General features: G+C 42.5%; 1 protein-coding gene across 50 annotated transcripts in view; it reads left to right on the top strand.

Annotated features, from left to right (window-relative positions):
* R3HDM2 (R3H domain containing 2) overlaps positions 1–22,107 on the top strand; it is a 182,395-nt gene that overhangs the window by 94,034 nt on the left and 66,254 nt on the right. For 3 of the 50 annotated variants that reach the window (XM_065524464.2, XM_065524469.2, XM_065524472.2), the window contains one exon: positions 16,520–16,631. The exons of the other annotated variants lie outside the window; for them this stretch is intronic. The gene's annotated coding sequence lies outside the window, so the exon portion shown is untranslated. The remainder of the gene's footprint in view (positions 1–16,519; positions 16,632–22,107) is intronic. 50 annotated transcript variants of the gene reach the window in all.

Here is a 22,107-nt window from a genome sequence, read left to right as displayed (position 1 = left end):
GGTGGCGAACACCTGTAATCCCAGCTGTTGGGCAGAGGTTGCAGTGAGCTAAGATCACACCACTGCACTCCAGCCTGGGCAACGGAGCAAGACTCTGTCTTTTAAAAAGATACACACATGCACACACACATTTGTAAAATGAAGACAATAATTAGTACCCTCTTCCTAGGGTTGTTTTGAGGATTAAAAGAGTTACTACATACATAATAAAGCTTTTAAGACAGTTCCTGGTCATTTTGAAGAATTAGCATTAGCCATTATTATTAATATTTAGAAATAGAGTCCACCCCAGGTGGCAGAATGAGACCCTATCTTTCTCTCTCTCTCTCTTAAAAAAAAAAAAAAAAAAAAAAAAAAAAAAAGGCAGGGGGATGTACTATTTGTGTCTTCAGATCACATGTAATTTTTGAGGAAGCCAAAAGAGATTTTCAAGCCATGTAAGAGATTGAGTTTTTAAAATGAACATCAGGGTCGGGCATGGTGGCTCACACCTGTAAGCCCAGCAGTTTACTTTGGGAGGCCAAGGTGGGTGGATCACTTGGGGTCTGGGGTTTGAGACCAGCCTGGGCTATATGGTAAAACCTCGTCTCTACTAAAAATGCAAATAAATTAGCTTGGCATGGTGGTTCAGGCCTGTAGTCCCAGTTACTCAGGAGGCTGAGGCAGGAGGATCACTTGAACATATCCAACCAATATGGATACAAATTCTGTACTAATATGGAAACAAAGTTTAGAAAGAGTTACCTCAAAACATTGTTGTTTTTAGTAGGAGTTATCTCTGAGTTGTTGATCATGGGTTTTTTGTTTGTTTATTTTCTTCTCTATACTTGTGCGTGGTTTTTTGTTTGTTTGGTTTTGTTTGTTTGTTTGTTTGTTTTTTGAGATGGAGCTTCACTCTGGTTTCCCAGGCTGGAGTACAATGGTGCGATCTTGGCTCACCACAACCTCTGCCTCCCGGGTTCAAGCGATTCTCCTGCCTCAGCCTTCCAAGTAGCTGGGAGTACAAGCATGTGCCACCATGCCCAACTAATTTTGTATTTTTAGTAGAGACAGGGTTTCTCCATGTTGGTCACGCTGGTCTTGAACTCCTGACCTCAGGTGATCCGCCCATCTCAGCCTCGCAAAATGCTGAGATTATAGGCGTGAGCCACCGTGCCCAGCCATACGTGTTTTTTCTAAGTATAAAGAAACCTGCAGTACTTTCCTAATCATAAAAATTAAAAAATATAAAAATTTCTAGTGTTCATATCTGACAGATGAAAATTGAGAAAGATAGCTTCCTATGATTAGAGTTTGGGGCTTTCGGCCGGGCGCGGTGGCTCAAGCCTGTAATCCCAGCACTTTGGGAGGCCGAGGCGGGTGGATCACGAGGTCAGGAGATCGAGACTATCCTGGCTAACATGGTGAAACCCCGTCTCTACTAAAAATACAAAAAACTAGCCGGGCGTGGTGGCGGGCGCCTGTAGTCCCAGCTACTTGGGAAGCTGAGGCGGGAGAATGGCGTGAACCCGGGAGGCGGAGCTTGCAGTGAGCCGAGATCACGCCACTGCACTCCAGCCTGGGAGACACAGCGAGACTCCGTCTCAAAAAAAAAAAAAAAAAAAAAAAAAAAAAAAAGAGTTTGGGGCTTTCATATTGGGAGGTACCATCTCTGAGAAGATACCCTCTTCATGCACCTTCTTGTCCTTCTGAGGTTAATAAATATACTCTTTCTGTATCTGCTAGCCTAAGATCTTTACAGTGTGTGTGTGTTGTTGTTTTTTTTTTTTGGTGATGGTATAGAGGAAATTTAACGTGGAGAGAGGCCTACTGGTGATTTTCTTTGCAGTGACTTAAAAAAATGCTTTAATACAATTTATGACTCCCACTGAAAGTTGCTTCTACCTTGTTTTCTGAGTTGTTGCCTTAAGAATTCTTGGGAAATTTAGGCTGGGCATGATGGCTCATACCTGTAATCCCAGCACTTTGGGAGGCCAAGATAGGCAAATCCCTTGAGCCCAGGAGTTTGAAACCAGCCTAGGCTCTTAAGATAGGGAGATCCAGTCCCTACAAAAAAAAAAAAAAAAAAAATCAGCTAAGTGTATGGCCCTGTAGGCTCAAGTAGCTTGAGCCCATGAGGTTGAGGCCACAGTGAGCCAAGATAGCACCACTATACTCCATCCAACCTGGGCAACAGAGTGAGACCCTGTCTCAAACAAGAAAAAGAGAGAGAGAAAGAGAATTCTTGGGAAATTTGAAATAGCATTACAGAGAAGATTTTCTCAGTTTTAGGAATTTCTGAAATTCTGTCATTGCTTCTCATGTTAGTCTGCTGTGTTGGTCCCTTGGAACTCAGTGCTAACAAATGAGATCTAGACATCCGTCTACTTTTTTACAAATAATTTTCAAAAATTTATTTGAAAAATTACTTTTCAACTTTGAGAATCTACTTACAAGTAAAACTTGCATGGAAGACAATTTTGTAATATAAATGTTAGCATTGCCTAGCTCTAGAAACCTTTGTTTCTATTCCATAGCCTATTATTTTTTTAAACTTTTATTTTAGGTTTGGGGTACATATGAAGGTTTGTTATACAGGTAAACATGTATCACAGGGGTTTGTTGTTCATATTATTTCGCCACCAGTGTTAAGCCCAGTACCCAATAGTTATCTTTTCTGTTCCTCTCCCTCCTGTCACCCTCCCCGCTCAGGTAGACCCCAGTGTCTATTATTTTCTTCTTTGTGTCCATAAGTTCTTTTTTCTTTATTTTTTGGAGACGGAGTCTCACTCTGTCGCCCAGGCTGGACTGCAGTGGCCGGATCTCAGCTCACTGCAAGCTCCGCCTCCTGGGTTTACACCATTCTCCTGCCTCAGCCTCCCCAGTAGCTGGGACTACAGGCGCCCGCCACCTTGCCTGGCTAGTTTTTTGTATTTTTTAGTAGAGACGGGGTTTCACCATGTTAGCCAGGATGGTCTTGATCTCCTGACCTTGTGATCCGCCCGTCTCGGCCTCCCAAAGTGCTGGGATTACAGGCTTGAGCCACCGCACCCGGCGTGTGTCCATAAGTTCTTATAATTTAGCTCCCACTTAGAAGTGATAACATGCGGCATTTATGATAACATGAGGCATTTTCTGTTCCTGCCTTAGTTTGCTAAGGATAATAACCTTGAGCTTCATCCATGTTCCTGCAAAAGACATTATCTCGTTCTTTTTTATGACTGCATAGTATTCCATGGTGTATGTACCACATTTTCTTTATCCAGTCTGTCATTGATGGGCATTGTTTTTGCTATTGTGAATAGTGTTGCAGTGAACATTCGTGTGAATGTGTCTTTATGTTGGTAGAATGATTTATATTCCTCTAGGTATATAGTCAGTAATGAGATTGCTGGGTCGAATGGTAGTTCTGTTTTTAGCTCTTTGAGGAATCATCATACTGCTTTCCATAATGATTTAATAATTTACACTCCCATCAATAGTGTATAAGTGTTCCCTTTTCACTGTAACCTCACCAGCATCTGTTATTTTTTGACTTTTTAGTAATAGCCATTCTGACTGGTGTGAGGTATGAAATTTAAAAAAAACCCACAATGAGATACCATTAGATACTATGGCATGGTATCTCATTGTGGATGTTTTTCATGCATTTCTCTAATTATCAGTGAGATTGAGCTTTTTTTCCATATGCTTGTTGTCTACATGTATGTCTTCTTTTGAGAAGTGTCTGTTCATATCCTTTGCCCACTTTTTAATGGGGTTGTTTGTTTTTCTCTTGTGAATTTAAGTTCCTTGTAGATGATGGCACTCGTAGGCTCAAGCAGTCCTCCAGCCTCGGCCTCCCAAATTGCTGGGTTTACAATGGTGAGGCACCACGCCTGGCTCACACCTATAATCCTAACACTTTGGGAGGCTGAGATGGGAAGATCTTGTGAGGCCAGGAGTTGAAGGCCAGCCTGGGCAACCTAATAAGACACTGTCTCTACAAAAAAAAAAAAAAAAGTTAGCTGGGCATGGTGGTGCCTGCCTGTAGTCCCAGCTATTTAGGAGGCTGAGGCAGGAGTATTGGTTGAACCCAGGAGTTCAAAGTTGCAGTGAGCTGTGACTAGGCCACTGTACTTCCAGCCTGGGCAACACATCAAGACGCTGTCACTTAAAAAAAAAAAAGGTGACCGGGTGTGGTGGCTCATGCCTGTAATCCCAGCACTTTGGGAGGCTGAGGCGGGCAGATCACCGGAGGTCAGGAATATGAGGCCAGCCTGGCCAACATGGTGAAACCCTGTGTCTACTGAAAATACAAAAAGCACCCAGGCATGGTGGCAGGCGTTTGTGGTCCGAGCTACTTGGGAGGCTAAGGCAGGGGAATCACTTGAACCCAGGAGGCAGAGGTTGCAGTGAGCTGAGATTGTGCCATTGCACTCCAGCCTGGGTGACAGAGCAAAGACTCTGTCACTCACACACACACACACACACACACACACACAGTATGGGAGATTGACACAGATCAGCAGTACTAAATCGCATATATGAAAAAAAATATTTTGTAGTGACAGGGTCTTGCTCTGTTGCCCAGGCTGGAGTGCAATGGCCCAATCATAGCTCACTGTAGCTTCAACCTCCTGGGCTCAAGGGATCCTTCTGCTGTAGCGTCTCGGCTGGGACTACACAGAGGTACCACTACATCCAGCTAACTTTTTTTTTTTTTTGGTAGAGGTGGGGTCTCTCTCTGTTGCCAGGCTGGTCTCAAACTGCTAGCCTCAAGTGACACTCCTGCTTTGGCCTCCCAAAGTGCTGGGATTACAGGCATGAGCCATGACACCTAGCCAGCAGTCCTAAACTAAAATCTAGCTCTCCGTATATTGAGGCATGGGAAGTTTAAATGTTGTGATTTAGCTGGACAGCACTTCCCTACACTAATTCATCAATATATCCTGGTGTTGGTTTTCTGGCAGTTGAAAGATTCTTGAATTTCTTTACTGAAATTCAACAAGGAAAAATCTCCAGGGTTTTTGGGATCCCTTGTTATTTGTATAGATTCATTGTCTTTGCTACTCACTCCTTGCCCCTTTCATTTTTAGTATAACGGAATGGCAGTATTTCTTATTTGTCTGTAGAGACTATTCTCTGACAATTTTTGCAGCAGTTTCTGTGGAAAATGCTTTATTTAAAAAAAAAAAAAGGCAAAGGAAATCTCATCTTGAGGCTCGTAGTGATAGAACCTGTTGCCATGGAGTCTTGGATCAGATTGGCTGACCCAGGGGCCAATGAACAAATAGAACATAAACACATTATCATTTAACTTTGCGGAATGTATTATTCGATAATAGGTGACATTAATACCATAATTGTATATAGAAACTGTGAAATAAAATGTTTCAAAAATGATATAAGATGTTTTTTAAATTTGCTGTTAAATATAAATATGATAATTGCATATTCTTAATGTGATTTGATTGGGGGAGGATATTGTGGGAAATACCTACCACCTATCTGTGAATTGGGCTGCTACTGCAGCCAGTTGGGCTTGTGCTAAGTCTAAGTCTAACTATGACCTACTAGACTAGAGGAGTTTTTTTTTTATATATATGAAGCTGCCTTTCTTTTTTCTTTTCTATTTTTTTTTGGTTTGAGACGGAATCTTGCTCTGTCCCAGGCTGGAGTGCAGTGGTGCGATCTCGGCTCACTGCAACCTCTGCCTCCTGGGTTCAAGCTCTTCTGCCTCAGCCTCCCAAGTAGTTGGGATTACAGGCAGTGCACCACACCTGGCTAATTTTTTGTATTTTTAGTAGAGATGGGGTTTTGCCATGTTAGTCAGGATGGTCTCGAACTCCTGACCTTGTGATCCACCTGCGTCAGCCTCCCAAAGTGCTGGGATTATAGGCATGAGCCACCACGCCCAGTCCCCTTCCTTTCTCCCTCCCTCCCTCCCTCCAGAAATCTGTATGTATGTATGTATGTATGTATGTATGTATGTATGCATGTATTTATTTATTTATTTATTTAGAGATGGAGTTTCGCTCTTGCCACGCAGGCTGCAGTGGTGCAATCTCGGCCCACTGCAACCTCTGCCTCCCAGATTCAAGCAATTCTCCTACCCGAGCCTTCCAAGTAGCTGGGATTACAGGCGCCTGCCACCATGCCCAGCTAATTTTTTTGTATTTTTAGTAGAGACGGAGTTTCACCATGTTGGCCAGGCTGGTCTCAAACTCCTGACCTCAGGTTATCCACCCGCTTTGTCCTCCCAAAGTGTTGGGATTACAGACATGAGCCACCTTGCCTGGCCTGAAGCTGCCTTTCTTATTTTGATAGCTTTTAAATCTGCATCGGAAATTATTAGCTTTTTTCTTCCTTGTTTTTCTTTTTTTCTCCTCCAATCTGACATGGTAGATCCCTGTCAGCGTTATGTAGTTGTCTCTCTGTTGGGTCTGGAGATAGAGGAATAGCTGGGGGTAGCTTCCATGTTTTCCATCTTCAGTTCTCTAGCTTGTTTGTATATATTGACTTAGGTCTGGGATATTTCACTGAACTCAGTGTTGGTTTCTTGTCATAGCTGATCATGGCATGTTTCCTTTTCCTATTTTATTGCCCAAGAGAATAAGAATGATTCATTCATAGAAATTACCCTCTCTAGATCTTGTAAATGAAAGAAGTTGAGAGTTTTGTGTTTCCCTTCTTACACTTTATGTCAAGGGATACTTGAGAAATTATGGGTTGGGTCTTATTCTTTGCTCTCCCAGTGTTCTCATACTTAGCTATTTACAGAGCTGAAGGATTGAAAGCGATATCCAGAGGTCCATGAATTTATTCCTTTCTTTTGAGCTACTGAAGTCTCTGTAAGATGTGAATCATTATACCATCACCTCCATCTCAGGAAAAACCAATTTTAGATTCTGTATTAAGCAAAAAGAGACAAAAAGGGTGTTCAGTATCTGACTGGATAGCTTACCTTAGGGTAAGAATAAGGAATGTGGTTTGGTTCATTGGATAAGCACAAAGCAGGAGGAAAAAGTAGCACGTTAGATTCACAGGTTATAAGGTTGAATCTCAGTTCACACAGTTTTTTAGATCTTGCGAATCTTTTCTTGCTAAGCTTTATTTTGAATGAGAATCACTGATCTCTTAGGTGAGAATTTTGGAAAGCCACCCTGATCTAAATTTGGGAGAGCAGCAGACCGTTTTGAGAAAATAGTGTGATATCAAAGAAAGAACATGAATTTGGAGGCATCCTTGAGTTGAATTCTAGCTTTGCCACTTACCTTTTTATTTATTTATTTATTTTTTTTTTTGAGACAGGCTGGAGTGCTGGAGCGGTGCAATCACAGCACACTGCAGCCTTGACCTCCCAGGCTCAAGCAATCCCCCCCTCAGCCTCCCAAGTAGCTGGGACTACAGGTGTTTGTCACCACACCTGGTTTTTTTATTTTTATTTTTGTAGAGACAGGGTTCCACTATGTTGCCCAGGCTGGTCTCAAAATCCTGGGCTCAAGCAATCCTCCCACCTCAGCCGCCCAAAGTGCTGGGATTACAGGCATGGATCATCACACCTAGCCACTGTTTACATTCTATTAATATGGCAAATTACTTTTTTCTTTTCAAGACAGGATCTTCCGCTCTGGGGTCCAGGCTGGAGTGCAGTGGTACAATCACAGCTCACCATAGCCTCCTGGGCTCAAGTGATCCTGCTACCTCAGCCTTTCAAGTATCTGGGACTACAGGCACATGCCACCATGCCTAGCTAATTAAAAAAAAAAAAAAAATTTTTTTTTTTAAGGCAGAGTCTCATTCTGTCACCCAGGGTGGAGTGCGGTGGTGCGATCTCGGCTCACTGCAAGCTCCGCTTCCCGGGTTCACGCCATTCTCCTGCCTCAGCCTCCTGAGTAGCTAGGACTACAGGTGCCTGCCACCACGCCTGGCTAATTTTTTGTATTTTTAGTAGAAACCGGGTTTCACCGTGTTTGCCAGGATTGTCTTGATCTCCTGACCTCATGACCCGCCCACCTCAGCCTCCGAAAGTGTTGGGATTACAGGCGTGAGCCACAAAAAAATTTTTATAGAGACAGAGTTTCCCTATATTGCCCAGCCTTCAAATTACTTTAATTCATTTATTTATTTTAAAATACACTTATTATATGCCAGGCAGTATTCTATTCTGTTTATAAGCAGTGAGCAAAACAAAATCAAAATCTCTGCCCTCTTTGAATGTACCTTGGGGACAGAGAGATAATAAACAAGATAAATAGTAAAATAAATTGATCGTTTGACAATTATAAATGATGAGGAGAAAAATAAAGTCAAGGAAATGGGATAGGAGGTATTTGGGGTTTTGTAAGAGATAGGGTCAAAGAACAAACACTGGTGGTCATTTAAGGTCTTGTAGATCATTTTAGGGACATTTGCTCTGAGTGAGCTGGAGACCCATTGGGGGATTTTGAGCAAAGGTGTAAAATGGTCTAACAACGTTTTTACACAATCGTTGTGGCTACTTTTTACAAAATACTATGGTGGGGGTGAAAGTGGAAGTAAAAAGACCAATTAGAGGGATGTTACAGTCATTCAGCCAAGAGAGGATGGTGAATGACAAGGCAAGAAAAAGAAATAAAAGGCATAAAAATTAGAAGGGAAGAAGTAAAATTATCTCTATTTGCAGACGATGGGATCTTAGATATAGAAAACCCTAAAGATTCCAGCCAGGCGCGGTGGCTTACGCCTGTAATCCCAGCACTTTGGTAGGCCGAGGCGGGCGGATCACAAGGTCAGGAGATCGAGACCATCCTGGGTAACAAGATGAAACCCTGTGTCTACTAAAAATACAAAAAATTAGCGTGATGGCGGGCGCCTGTAGTCCCAGCTACTCAGGAGGCTGAGGCAGGAGAATGGTGTGAACCCGGGAGGCAGAGCTTGCAGTGAGCCAAGATCGCGCCACTGCACTCCAGCCTGGGTGACAGAACAAGATTCCCATCTCAAAAAAAAGAAAAAAAAGAAAACCCTAAAGATTCCACAAAAATTCACTTTAGAATTAATAAATGCCAGCCAGGCACGGTGGCTCACACTTGTAATCCCAGCACTTAGAGAGGCCAAGGCGGGTGGATCACCTGAGATCCTGAGATAAGGAGTTCAAGACCAGCCCCGTCTCTACCAAAATTACAAAAAATTAGCTGGGCGTGGTGGTGGGTGCCTGTAATCCCAGCTACTCAGGAGGCTGAGGCAGGAGAATCACTTGAACCCAGGAGGCGGAGGTTGTTGTAAGCTGAGGTTGTGTCATTGAACTCCATCCTGGGCAACAAAAGCAAAACCCCATCTCAAAAAAAAAAAAAAAAGAATAAACACATTCAGCAAAATAGCAGGATACAAAGTTATCACAGAAATCAGTTGCATTTCTGTACATCAGTAATGAACAATCCGGCCAGGCACGGTGGCTCACGCCTGTAATCCCAACACTTTGGGAAGCCGAGGCAGGTGGATCACCTGAGGTCAGGAGTTCAAGACCAGCCTGACCAAAATGGAGAAACCCTAAAAATTTTTGGTCTCTGCTAAAAATACAAAATTAGCCAGGCATGGCTGTGCATGCCTGTAATCCCAGCTACTCAGGAGGCTGAGGCAGGAGAATCATTTAAACCCGGGACGCGGAGGTTGCGGTGAGCCGAGATCACACTTCCAGCCTGAGCAACAAGAGTGAAACTCCATCTCATAAAAACAACAACAACAAAAATGAAATCTGAGAAGGAAATTATGAAAACAATTCCATTTACAATAGCATCAAAAAGAATAAAATACTTAGGAATTAACCAAGGATGTGAGAGACTTACACAATAAAAACTATAAAACCTTGCTGAGAGAAAAGAAATTAAAGAAAATATAAATGGAAACACATCCCATGTTCATGGATTGGAAGACTTAATACTGTTTTTTTTTTTGAGATGGAGTCTTGTTCTGTCGGCTCACTGTAACTTCTGCCTCCCAGTTCAAGTGATTCTCCTGCTTCAGCCTCCCGAGTATTGGCTATTTATATGATACCAATTTGGAGTGGAAATATGTTACTCGTAAGAGAAAAACAGTACCAGTAAACAGCAAGGAAAAGAGATGTCTCAATTATTTTTCTCTCCCTTCTTACTATAAAATGATTAGGAGGAACTAGTATTCACTGAGCAACTACTGTGCAGGCACCTTAAAATTGTTATTTTGTAATTTTTAGTGGCTCTGTGAGATATGTATCATCCCTGTCTTACAGATAAGGAGGCCAAGGCTCAGTGACATAATTAATAAGTTGTAGAAACAGTAGTCACACAGCCAAATTCATGTGGGTCTACAAAGTCCACAATCTTATCTACCGTAACATAATTGTTGTCTCCTGCATTGTAGAGATTAATATTCTTTATTTTGATAGGTTCTACCCCTTATTCACCTTATAATGATGCTCATCGTTCTCCTTGCAGCAGAGATAGTGTTAGGCACAAGGGTGATATACCCTTATTTCCTCCATAATAAAAGTGGCAACTCTCCCTTATTTTACCTCTTTCCTCCCAGTCAGCTCCAGGATGTTGAGATAGTATTCTTTGCTTATATAAATTGTTTATTACTTTTTCATTATTATACTTAGTGTGTGTGTGTTTTATATATATGAGATACCGTGTAGAGAGTATATTAGGTTTGGGATCTTCTACAATTAACAACAAAACCCAAATACAGGCATACCTTGGAGACACTATGGGTTTTGTTCCAGACCACTGCGATTGAATATCACAATAAAGCAAGTCACACAAATATTTTGGTTTCTCAGTGCACATAAAAGTTATGTTTACACCATATCGTCGTCCAGTAAGTGTGCAATAGCATTGTCTTAAAAAAATACATACCTTAATTTCAAAGTACTTTATTGCTGCCAGGTGCAGTGACACGTATCTGTAGTCCCAGCTGCTCAGGAGGCTGAGATGGGAGGATCACTTAAGGCCCAGGAATTCAAGGCTGTGGGACACTATGATTGCACCCATGAATAGACCTTGCATTCCAGCCTGGGCAACCTACTGAGAGACCCTGTCTCAAAACAAAGAAATGAAAAAACTTTATTGCTAAAACATTCTAATAATCATCTGAGCCTTCAGCAAGTAGTGTATTTTGGCTGGTGAAGAGTCTTGTCTCGAGGTTGATGATTGCTGACTGATCATGGTAGTGGTTGCTGAAGGGTGGGGTGGCTGTGGCAATTTCTTAAGATAAGACAACTGGCCACGCGTGGTGGCTCACACCAGTAATCCCAGCACTTTGAGAGGCAGAGGCAGGCAGATCACTTGAGCTCAGTAGTTCAAGACCAGCCTGGGCAACACAGCGAACCCTGTCTCTACAGAAAATACAAAAATGAGCCAGGCTTGCCTGTAGTCCCAGCTCCTCGGGAGGTTGAGGCGGGAGGATCGCCTGAGCCTGGGAGTTTCAGGCTGCAGTGAGCTGTGATCGCGCCACTGCACTCCAGCCTGAGTGACAGAACGAGACCCTGTCTCAAAAAAAAAAAAAAAGATAACATGAATTTACCGAATCGACTGACTCTTCCTTTCATGAAAGACTTATCTAGAGCATACGGTGCGGTTTGATAGCATGTTATCCACAGTTGAACTTGCAAAATTGGGGTCAGTTCTCTCAAACCCTGCCACTGCTTTATCAACTTAGTTTATGTAATATTCTAAATCCTTTATTGTCATTTCAGCAGTGTCCACAGCATCTTTACCAAGAGTAGATTCCATCTCAAGAACCTACTTTTTTGCTCATCCATAAGAAACAACCCTCATCCATTGAAGTTTTACCATGAGATTGCAGCAATTGAGTCACATCTTCAGGCTCTACTTCTGATGCTAGTTCTCTGGCTATTTCAGCTATTTCCACCCCATCTGCAGATACTTCCACTAAAGTCTTGAACCCCTCAAAGTCTTCTGCAAGGGTTGGAATCCACTTCTTCCAAACTCCTGTTCGTGTTGATATTTTGACCTCCTCCCATGAATCACAAATGTTTTTAATGGCACCTAGAATGGTGAATCCTTTCCAGGTTTTCAATTTACTTTGCCTAGATCCATCAGAGGAATCAGTATCTATGGCAGCTATAGCCTTACAAAATGTACTTCTTCTTTTTTTTTTCTTTTTTCTTTTGAGACGGAGTCTTGCTCTGTCGCCCAGGCTAGAGTGCAATGGTGCAATCTCGGCTCACTGCAACCTCCGCCTCCAGGGTTCAAGTGATTCTCCTGCCTCAGCCTCCCGAGTAGTTGGGATTACAGGCCCCCACCACCACGCCTGACCAATTTTTGTATTTTTAGTAGAGACGAGATTTCACCACGTTGGTCAGGCTAGTCTTGAACTCCTGACCTCAGGTAATCCGCCTGCCTTGGCCTCCCAAAGTGCCGGGATTACAGGTGTGAACCACCACATCTGGCCCTAAAAAATACATTTCTTAAATAATAAGACTTGAAAGTCTAAATATTTGACTCCTTGATCCATGGGCTGCAGAATAATAGATGTTACGTTAGCAGGCCTGAAAATAACATTAATCTCCTTGTACATATGAATCTTAGCTCTTGGGTGATTAGGTGCATTGTCAATGAGCAGTAATATTTTGAAAGGAATCTTTTTTTTTTTTTTTTTTTTTTTTTTGAGACGGAGTCTCGCTCTGTCGCCCAGGCTGGAGTGCAGTGGCGCGATCTCGGCTCACTGCAAGCTCCGCCTCCCGGGTTCACGCCATTCTCCTGCCTCAGCCTCCCGAGTAGCTGGGACTACAGGCGCCCACAACCGCGCCCAGCTAATTTTTTGTATTTTTAGTAGAGACGGGGTTTCACCGTGGTCTCGATCTCCTGACCTTGTGATCCGCCCGCCTCGGCCTCCCAAAGTGCTGGGATTACAGGCGTGAGCCACCGCGCCCGGCCCTTTTTTTTTTTTTTTAAGCAACATATCTCAACAATGGGCTTAAAATACTGAGTAAAGTATGCTATAAACAGATGCGCTGTCATCCAGGCTTCTTTGTTCTATTTTTAAAGCACAGGCAGAGTCAATTTGGCATAATTCTTAAGGCCATAGGATTTTCAGAATGGTAAATGAATATTGGCTTCAACTTAAAGTCATCAGCTGCATTAGACCCGAACGAGAGAATCAGCCTGTCCTTTGAGGCACTGGAGCCAGGTTTTGACTTCTCCTCTCTAGCTATCAAGGATGGCATCTCCTTCCAATAAAAGGCTCTTTTGTCTACATTGAAATTATCGTTTAGTGTAGCCACCTTTATCAATTTTCTTAACTAGATCTTCTATATAATTTGCTACAGCTTCTACCACAGCACTTGCTGCTTCACCTTGCACCTTTAGGTTATGAAGACAGCTTCTTTCCTTAAACCTCATGAACCAACCTCTGCTAGCAGCAAACTTTTCTTCTGCAGCTTCTTCACCTTTCTCAGCCTTCATAGAGTTGAACAGAGTTAGGGACTTGGTCTGGATTAGATTTTGGTTTAAGAGAATATTGTAGCTGGTTTGATCTTCTGTCCAGACCACTGAGACTTTCTCCATGTCAGCAATAAGGCTGTTTCACTTCCTTACCATTTGTGTGTTCCCTGTAGTAGCATGTTTAATTTCAAGAACTTTTACTTTGCATTCGCCAGATGGGTAACTGCTTGGCACAAGAGGCCTAGCTTTTGGCCTGTCTTAGCTTTCAACATGCCTTCCTCACTAAGCATAATTTCTAACTTTTGATTTAAAGTGAGAGATGTGTGACTCTTCCTTTCACTTGAACGCTTAGAGGCCACTGTAGAGTTGTTAATTGACCTAATTTCAATATTGTTGCATCTCAGTGAATAGGGAGGGCTGAGGAGAGGGAGAGAGATCGGGTAGCGGTTGGTAGAAGAGTCAGAACACATACATTTATTGATTAAGTTCACTGTCTTACATGGGCACAGTTCATGGTGCCCCCAAACAGTTAAAATAGCAACATCCAAGATCACTGATCACAGATCACAATAACGCATATAATAATAAGGAAAAAGTTTGAAATATTATGAGAATTACCAAAATGTGACACAGAGACATGAAGTGAACACATGCTGTTGGAAAAATGGTGCCCATAGACTTGTCTGACATAGGGTTGCCACAAGCCTTCAATTTGTTTAAAAAAGAAAAGAAAAAACCAGGCGCAGTGGCTCATACCTGTAATCCACACTTTGGGAGGCTGAGGTGGCAGGATTGCTTGAGGAATTCAAGACCAGCCCAGGCAATATAAGGAGACCCCCATCTCTACAAAAAAAAAAAAAAAATTAGCTGAGGATAGTAGTGCATGCCTGTGGTTCCAGCAATTTGGGAGGCTGAGGTGGGAAGATAGCTTGGGCCTGAGGTCAAGGCTTCAGTGAGCTATGATCACACCACTGCACTCCAGAAGGGGTGACATAGCCTGAACCTGTGTCTTAGAAAAAAAAAAAACAAAACCAGAGGTAGTCAGTCCAGGACTAATCAGGGGCCTAGGTATCTATGTCTATGGTTTTCTACTTTGGTATCATCTCAGGGTCCAAATGACTGCTAGAGTGCTAGCCTTTACTTTCACATTCAAGCCAGAAGGAATTAGGGATGAGTGAAGAAGTACTGCCCACTTCCTTTAAAGATACTTCATAGCCAGCCTGGCCAAAATGGTGAAACCCTGTCTCTATTAAAACTACAAAAATTAGCCAAACATGGAGGTGTGTGCCTGTAATACCAGTTACTCGGGGAGGCTGAGGCAGGATAATCTCTTGAACCTGGGAGGTGGAGGTTGTAGTGAGCTGAGATCGTGCCACTGCACTCTAGCCTGGGTGACAAAATGAGACTGTCTCAAAAAAAAAAAAAAAAAAAAGATACTTCACAGAAGTTGTATTTACTACTTGTATTTGTTTGCTAGGGCTGCCATAACAAAAGAGCACATGCTGGGTGGCTTAAATAGTATACATGTATTTTATTACAGTTTTGGAGGCTAGAAGCCCAAGACAAGGTGTTGGCAGGTTTGGTTTCTCCTGAAGCCTCTGTGGCTTCCAGATAGTCACCTTCTCTCTGTCCTCATGTGATTTTTCCTTTGTGGGCACCATGCCTCTCTGGTGTACTTCCGTGTCCAAATTTCCTCTTAATGACACTAGTCAGCTTGGATTAAGGCCCACCCTAACAGGTTCATTTAACTTAATCGCCTCTTTAAAGGCCCTGTCTCCAAATACAGTCACATTCTGAGGTACTGGGGGTACGGACTTTAACACAGGAACTGGGTGGGGGACATCATGTGTTCAGCCCATAACACTACTTCTTACATCGCATGGACTATAACTTAGTCATGTACTCATGTAGCTACAATGGAGATTAGGATATGCGTAGCTTTTCCCCAGGAAGCTGTGTGCCCCAACTTAAAATCAGCAGCTCTCTTACAAAGAGATGATTGGATATTGGGGAACAAGTAGCAGTTTCTCCTTTGCAGCAGAGGCTTGAGGACTAATGATTATTACAGATTTCCCATTTTTTCTTTGAAATCAGGTTGTTATCTAATTTCTCTGGCCAATCTCATATTTAATGTTAGATTTTGAAAGATTGTCAGCCAGGCGCGGTGGCTCATGCCTGTAATCCCAGCACTTTGGGAGATTGAGGCAGACAGATCACCTGAGGTCAGAAGTTCGAGACCAGCCTGCCCAACATGGTGAAACCCCGTCCCTACTGAAAATACAAAATTAGGCAGGTGTGGTGGCGCACGCCTGTAATCCCAGCTACTGGGGAGGCTGAGGCAGGAGAATTGCTTGAGATGGAGATGGAGGCAGAAGATGGAGATTTCAGTGAGCCAAGATCGTGCCATTGCATTCCAGCCTGGGCAACAAGAGTGAAATTCCATCTCGAAAGAAAAATTGTTTTAATACTGAATTGTTGTCTGAGGTGTCATTTCTAAGGTCATAGGTTATGGCAGGATAGATGTAGTTGCCTGGCATTTAAGTTAGCAATAGAAGGCATGAGAGTGCCATGAATGTAGATAAATTGTGATTTTTTTCATTTTCCAGATGTCTTCTCTGGGTTGAGTTGGAAACAGTTTCGCAAAGGGGTGGGAAAAGACAGTATGAACTTTCAGGGTCTCTTTTATCCCTAAGATTCTTTTTTTTTTTTTTGAGGCGGAGTCTCGCTCTGTCGCCCAGGCTGGAGTGCAGTGGCGCGATCTCGGCTCACTGCAAGCTCCGCCTCCCGGGTTCCCGCCATTCTCCTGCCTCAGCCTCCCGAGTAGCTGGGACTACAGGCGCCGCCACCACGCCCGGCTAATTTTTTTTGTATTTTTAGTGGAGACGGGGTTTCATTGTGTTAGCCAGGATGGTCTCGATCTCCTGACCTCGTGATCCGCCCGTCTTGGCCTCCCAAAGTGCTGGGATTACAGGCTTGAGCCACCGCGCCCGGCCTCATCCCTAAGATTCTGTGATGCTTTCTGCATAGTGGGATTTCTTTGATAAAGCTAGAGAAAATGGAAGCTTTAGAGGGGAAGGACCCTCTACTCCTCTTTGTTTGAAAGAGGAGGCTATGTGGTTTGTTCTTTTCCACTTTAGGGCATAAAAAGGGCATTTTTGACCAAGAATGTAGAGAAGCTGACAAAAACGGTAACAGGGCCCAACCACCACTTCAGTCCATCGATAAAGCACCTACAGTTCTCATTTTAAGGCAAGTACAGCAATAATAGATACTGAGCAAATAAAGAGGGTATACATGTCCAGAACATTTTAATCTTGTTTCTCTCTTTACTTTGCCTAAGGAATTGCTGTAGTCACCAGCCAGTTCCTATGGGTTTCCTTACACAGCAGTGAATCCTTTTGCAGTTACAGAACAGAATGATTTTCATGCTTCCTTGATTTGAAATATTGGCACAACTATTGTTGTTATTGGCCCAGTACTAGTGAAGCCTATGACAGTTTACTTCTGCAGTTCTTAAAGGGCTTGGTGACTGTCATATACCTATAGCTTTATGTGTTTCATAAGTACTTTACACCCTATTCCCATATATTCATTCTCTCTTTGAAGAGAATGAAGATTTGGACCTATATCTCTTATTTGTAACTCAGTAGTACCTTCCTTCCTGTCCTTCTCCAAACAGCTGTTAGGCATTTACCTCTTCAGGCATGCAGTTCTACTGTTTTTGTTTTTGTCCTTTGTTTTGACAATGCAATGGGAAGAACATGGAATTCTGGAACCAAGTAGACCTGGGTTTGAATTCTGGCTCCTTGCATGTAGTGTATGGCCCTGAACAATTCACTTAGTATTTCTGAGTGTTGGTATCTTTATTTTTTATTTTTTGGTATCTTTTTTTATAAAGTGGAGATAACACTTTATACCTTGAGAATATTGAGTAAGATGATCTCAATAAACTAAAAAAATTCAAAGTCATGAGGTGTGGACCCAGGTTGAGGGGAAAGGTGACAGTTTACAAATCTAACTTTTTAATTCAAAAATATGTCCCCTCACTGATACTCAGAGGCCTCAGATCTAGGCACCCTTCCCATCCCATACTCCACACCCCAGAATGCTTCTAATGAGCAGCCACCCTGGAACACCTACAACTTTAACTTTGGGATCAGACACAGCTAGGTTGGAATTCTACCATTGCCTCTCTTGTATTGACTTGGGAAAGTTACTGGATTTCTCTGAGCTTTGGTTTCTTCAACTGGAAAATACCCTAACAAAGAGTTGTGTTAGGATTAAATAATAAATAAAAAGAAAAAAAAATTTTTTTAAGAAAGTAGAGAAAGAACATAGACTTTGGAATCAGACAACATGGAGGTTCTGGTCTATTTCTGCCACTTAGTGATGAAACCTTGATCAGGTTGCTTAGCTGCACTTGGTGGATATGAGTTGAAGTACATAAAGCACCAGGCTCATAATCATGCTCAGTAAGCCTCAGTAAATCATGCACCTTTTCCTTTTCTCCTAATTTCTAATGTCAAAGAATGGAAGAAAAGGCTTATGACACAGGAGCACCTAAACTGTTTTGTTTTTAACCTACCACTTAACCCCTGTGGATGTTTGTACCTACTGTTTGATTCCTAAAGGAATTTTTGGTTTTGTTTGTTTGTTTGTTTGTGTTTGGTGTAGTTAAATAATGTATAATAAAAGGCACAGATCTTCACCATTTTGTTAATGAGGTTTGTTTGTTTGTTTGTTTTGAGATGGAGTCTCACTCTGTCGCCCAGGCTGGAGTGCAGTGGTGCGGTCTTGGCTCACTGTAACCTCCGCCTCCCGGATTCAAGCAATTCTCCTGCCTCAGCCTCCTGAGTAGCTGGGACTACAGGCAAGCGCCACCATGCCCGCCTAATTTTTGTATTTTTTGGTAGAGACGGGGTTTCACCATATTGGCCAGGCTGGTCTCGAACTCCTGACCTCGTGATCCACCCGCCTTGGCCTCCCAGAGTGCTGGGATTACAGACGTGACGGCGCCTGGCCTAGTTAATGAGTTTTGACAATTGTATTCACCCATGTAACCACTCATCAAATAAAATTGAACATTTCCATCAGTCCTGGAGGATCCCTTCTTTCTCTTTCCAGTCAATATTTGCCCCCCAAGTCCTGAGCAATCATTTTCTGATTGTGATCACTGTAGGTTAGTTTTGCTTGTTCTTGAGCTTCATATAAATAGACATATATAGTATGTGTTCTTGTGGTGGCAGGGTGGGGAGGAGAGTCTACTTTCTTTAATTTATCATAGTAGTTTTGAGATCCATCCATGTTTTTGTTTTGTTTTCCAAGATGGAGTTTCACTCTTGTTGCCCAGCCTGGAGTGCAATGGCCCGATCTTGGCTCACTGCAACCTCTGCCTCCCTGGTTCAGGCGATTTTCCTGCCTCAGCCTCCTGAGTAGCTGGTATTACAGGCATGCCACCACCACACCCGGCTAATTTTTGCATTTTTATAGAGACGGGGTTTCACCATGTTGGTAAGGCTGGTCTCGAACTCCTGACCTCAGGTGATCCATCCACCCTGGCTCCCAAAGTGCTAGGATTACAGGTATGAGCCACTGTGCCCAGCCCTATCCATGTTTTTGTGTGTCTCAGTATGTACAGTATAGGTTGAGCGACCTTTATTCAAAATGCTTAGGACTTCCTGTATTTCAGATTTCAGATTTTTTGGATTTCGGAATTTTTTTTTTTTTTTTGGCATATTATGGTTGAGCATCCATAATTCAAAAACCCCAAACTGGAAATGTTCCTATGTACATCCTTTGAGCATCATACTCATGCTCAAAAAGCTTTGGATTTTGGACTCTTTCAGATTTCAGATTTTCTCATTAGTGATGCTCAGCCTATAGTTCAGTGTTTTTTATCATTAAATAACATTACATGTGTTTATTCTCTTGAGCCCCTAGATTTTAAACATTTTTTTAAATTTATCAATTGAGAGTAACTTATGATTGATACACAAATTAATACAGGATTGGAAAGCTTCCAAGGAATTTGCCACAGGGTAGACCAGAATTTTTAGCACCTAGATATCTTTGTCTTGCTTGCATTCTCCCTACTTGGCCATGGATTAAAAGGGAGAAAATGAAATTATCCTTCTGTCTCTGAATGTCCCCTATATAACATATTCCTTTTGGCTCAGTGCCTAGAAAGTTGTTTATAAATTGATGGAAAGATATATAATCTCACTCTGTTATGGAAGGTACCTATCTTAGCAGTAAAAAAAAATTATAGAGAATATGCAGTATTCTCCCTGAAAAAAATAGCTGAATCTTGGCTTCCAATAATCCTCCCCTGTATTATCTTATTTCTTCACTCCCCCACTTGTCCCCTTGACATCTCACAGTCCCCTGTGTGCAGCTTTGAGCTACTGAGTATCTTCAGGAGACATCCTGCCTTTGAAATTGTGCTATTTGGCTGGATGAAATGTACACTGTACACAAATAGATTGTAGGGAAGCACACATCTAGGCCCTCCTGGGAGCCTAATGTCTGCTTTGTTCTAGTCACCGTTGCATATGAAATAGTTCCTTTCTTCTCCCACCAAAAACCTCCCAAACCCTTAATTTCTTATCTATACCAAATAAACTATTAAGAATGGAGTTACTTCTCTACCTTTTAAGATACTACTGGGTTTATTTTAGCTGTTTAAGGCTTTTTTTTTTTTGAGACAGAGTTTCAATCTTGTTGCCCAAGCTGGAGTACGGTGGCGCAATCTCAGCTCACTGCAACCTCCACCTCTGGGTTCAAGTGAGCCTCCCGAGTAGCTGGGATTAACAGGCACACGCCACCACGCCCAGCTAATTTTTTGTATTTTTAGTAGAAATGGGGTTTCACCATGTTAGTCAGGTTGGTCTCGAACTCCTGACCTCAGTGATCCACCCGCCTCCCAAAGTGGTGGGATTGCAGGCATGAGCCACTACACCCAGCCTAAGGCTTTTTTAAGTTAGTTGCTTACTTTTGCTTTTGTTTTGGCCTGGAAAAAATTATTTCCAGGAATCTTTATTCCCCAAGAGTAACGACAACCTTCTGCATTGGTTGAAAGGACTGGAAATTACGTTAATTAAAGGTTATTTTGGAAAGCAAAAGAGCCTCAGGCTAAGAAATACAGTTTTGGCCAGGCGCGGTGGCTCACGCCTGTAATCTCAGCACTTCGAGAGGCCAAGGCGGGCGGATCACGAGGTCAGGAGATCGAGACCATCCTGGCCAACATGGGGAAACCCCGTCTCTACTAAAAATACAAAAAATTAGCCGGGCGTGGTGGCAGATGCCTGTAGTCCCAGCTGCTCGGGAGGCTGAGGCAGGAGAATGGCATGAATCTGGGAGGTGGAGCTTGCAGTGAGCCGAGATCGCGCCACTGCACTCCAGCCTGGGTGACAGAGCAAGACTCCGTCTCAAAAAAAAAAAAAAAAAGAAATACAGTTTTATGCTTAGTTTATCTTCCAGTGGATCTTAACTCTGGATTAGTAACACTCTGAGCCTTCATTACTAGCTTCTGCCTACTTTCAGGGCAGTTTCTTTTATCCTAGAAGAAAATGGTGAGGAGACTTAAAGCCATGTGATTTGAAAGCCTGACTTGAAGCTGGGAATGTTTAGAGAAGGAAATAAGGTAAAGTTTTCTTTTGTAAAGAGCTGATATGGAATCTTTATGACTCGCACAGAAGGCTAAACAGGGGCCAGTGGGAGGAAGTACCAAAGACGTAAATTTTGCCTCTTTAAAAGGAAAGTATCCCGGAAAGAAATGGTTTCTTTCTGGAGGTGAAGACTTTCCCTTCACTAAGAGATATACAAGCAGGGACATTTTTCAGAGCTACTAATGAGTCAAGAACCTAGTTATGAAAGATTATGTATGTAGAAAAATAGAGCTAAGGCTGGGCACAGTGACTCACGCCTGTAATCCTAGCACTTTGGGAGGCTGAGGTGGGCAGATTAGTTGAGGTCAGGAGTTCGAGACCAGCCTGGCCAACATGGTGAAACCCCTTCTCTATTAAAAGTACAAAAATTAGCCGGAAATTGCTTGAACCCGGGAGGCGGAGGTTGCCGAGATCATGCTACTGCACTCCAGCCTGGGCAACAGAGCAAAACGCAGTCTCAGAAAAAAAAAAAAGAAGAAGAAAACAAAAAGAAAAATGGAGCAGAATGAAAAAGCTTCTAAGTACCCCTAGAGTTATGAGACTCCATGATTCCTTTGTGTCTTTGGTAGACTTTCCTTTCTGGTCTTTGACTATTTCTCCCCTTAGTTAGAGGCAGTGTTGTGTAAAGTTTAAGAAAGCAAGTCCCAGAGCCAGATTTTCTGGCTTTGAGTCCTGGCTGTGCCATATGCCAGTTGTGTGCCCTTTTAAGCAAACTGTTTAACTTCTCTGTGCCTCAGTTTACTTGTCTGTAAAATGGTGATGATAGTAAGAATAAATATGTAATAAGATCATTGTAAGATTAAATGAGATATATAAAATATTTTAGGATAGTGCCTGGCACAATGTAAGCACTCAAAAGTTTCAGCTGATTATTATTATTATTGCCTGTCTCCCTGTCAGTTTTTCTCTTTCTTTCTCTTTCTTTCTTTCTTTCTTTCTTTCTTTCTTTCTTTCTTTCTTTCTTTCTTTCTTTCTTTCTTTTTCTTTCTTTCTCTTTTCTTTCTTTCTTTCTTTCTTTCTTTCTTCCTTCCTTCCTTCCTTCCTTCCTTCCTTCCTTC

Source organism: Macaca fascicularis, chromosome 11, assembly GCF_037993035.2.
Source record: "Macaca fascicularis isolate 582-1 chromosome 11, T2T-MFA8v1.1".
In the NCBI taxonomy this organism is placed as follows: domain Eukaryota; kingdom Metazoa; phylum Chordata; class Mammalia; order Primates; family Cercopithecidae; genus Macaca; species Macaca fascicularis.
The sequence above is the reverse complement of the archived record's forward strand: the minus strand, read 5'-3'. Positions and strand labels throughout refer to the sequence as shown.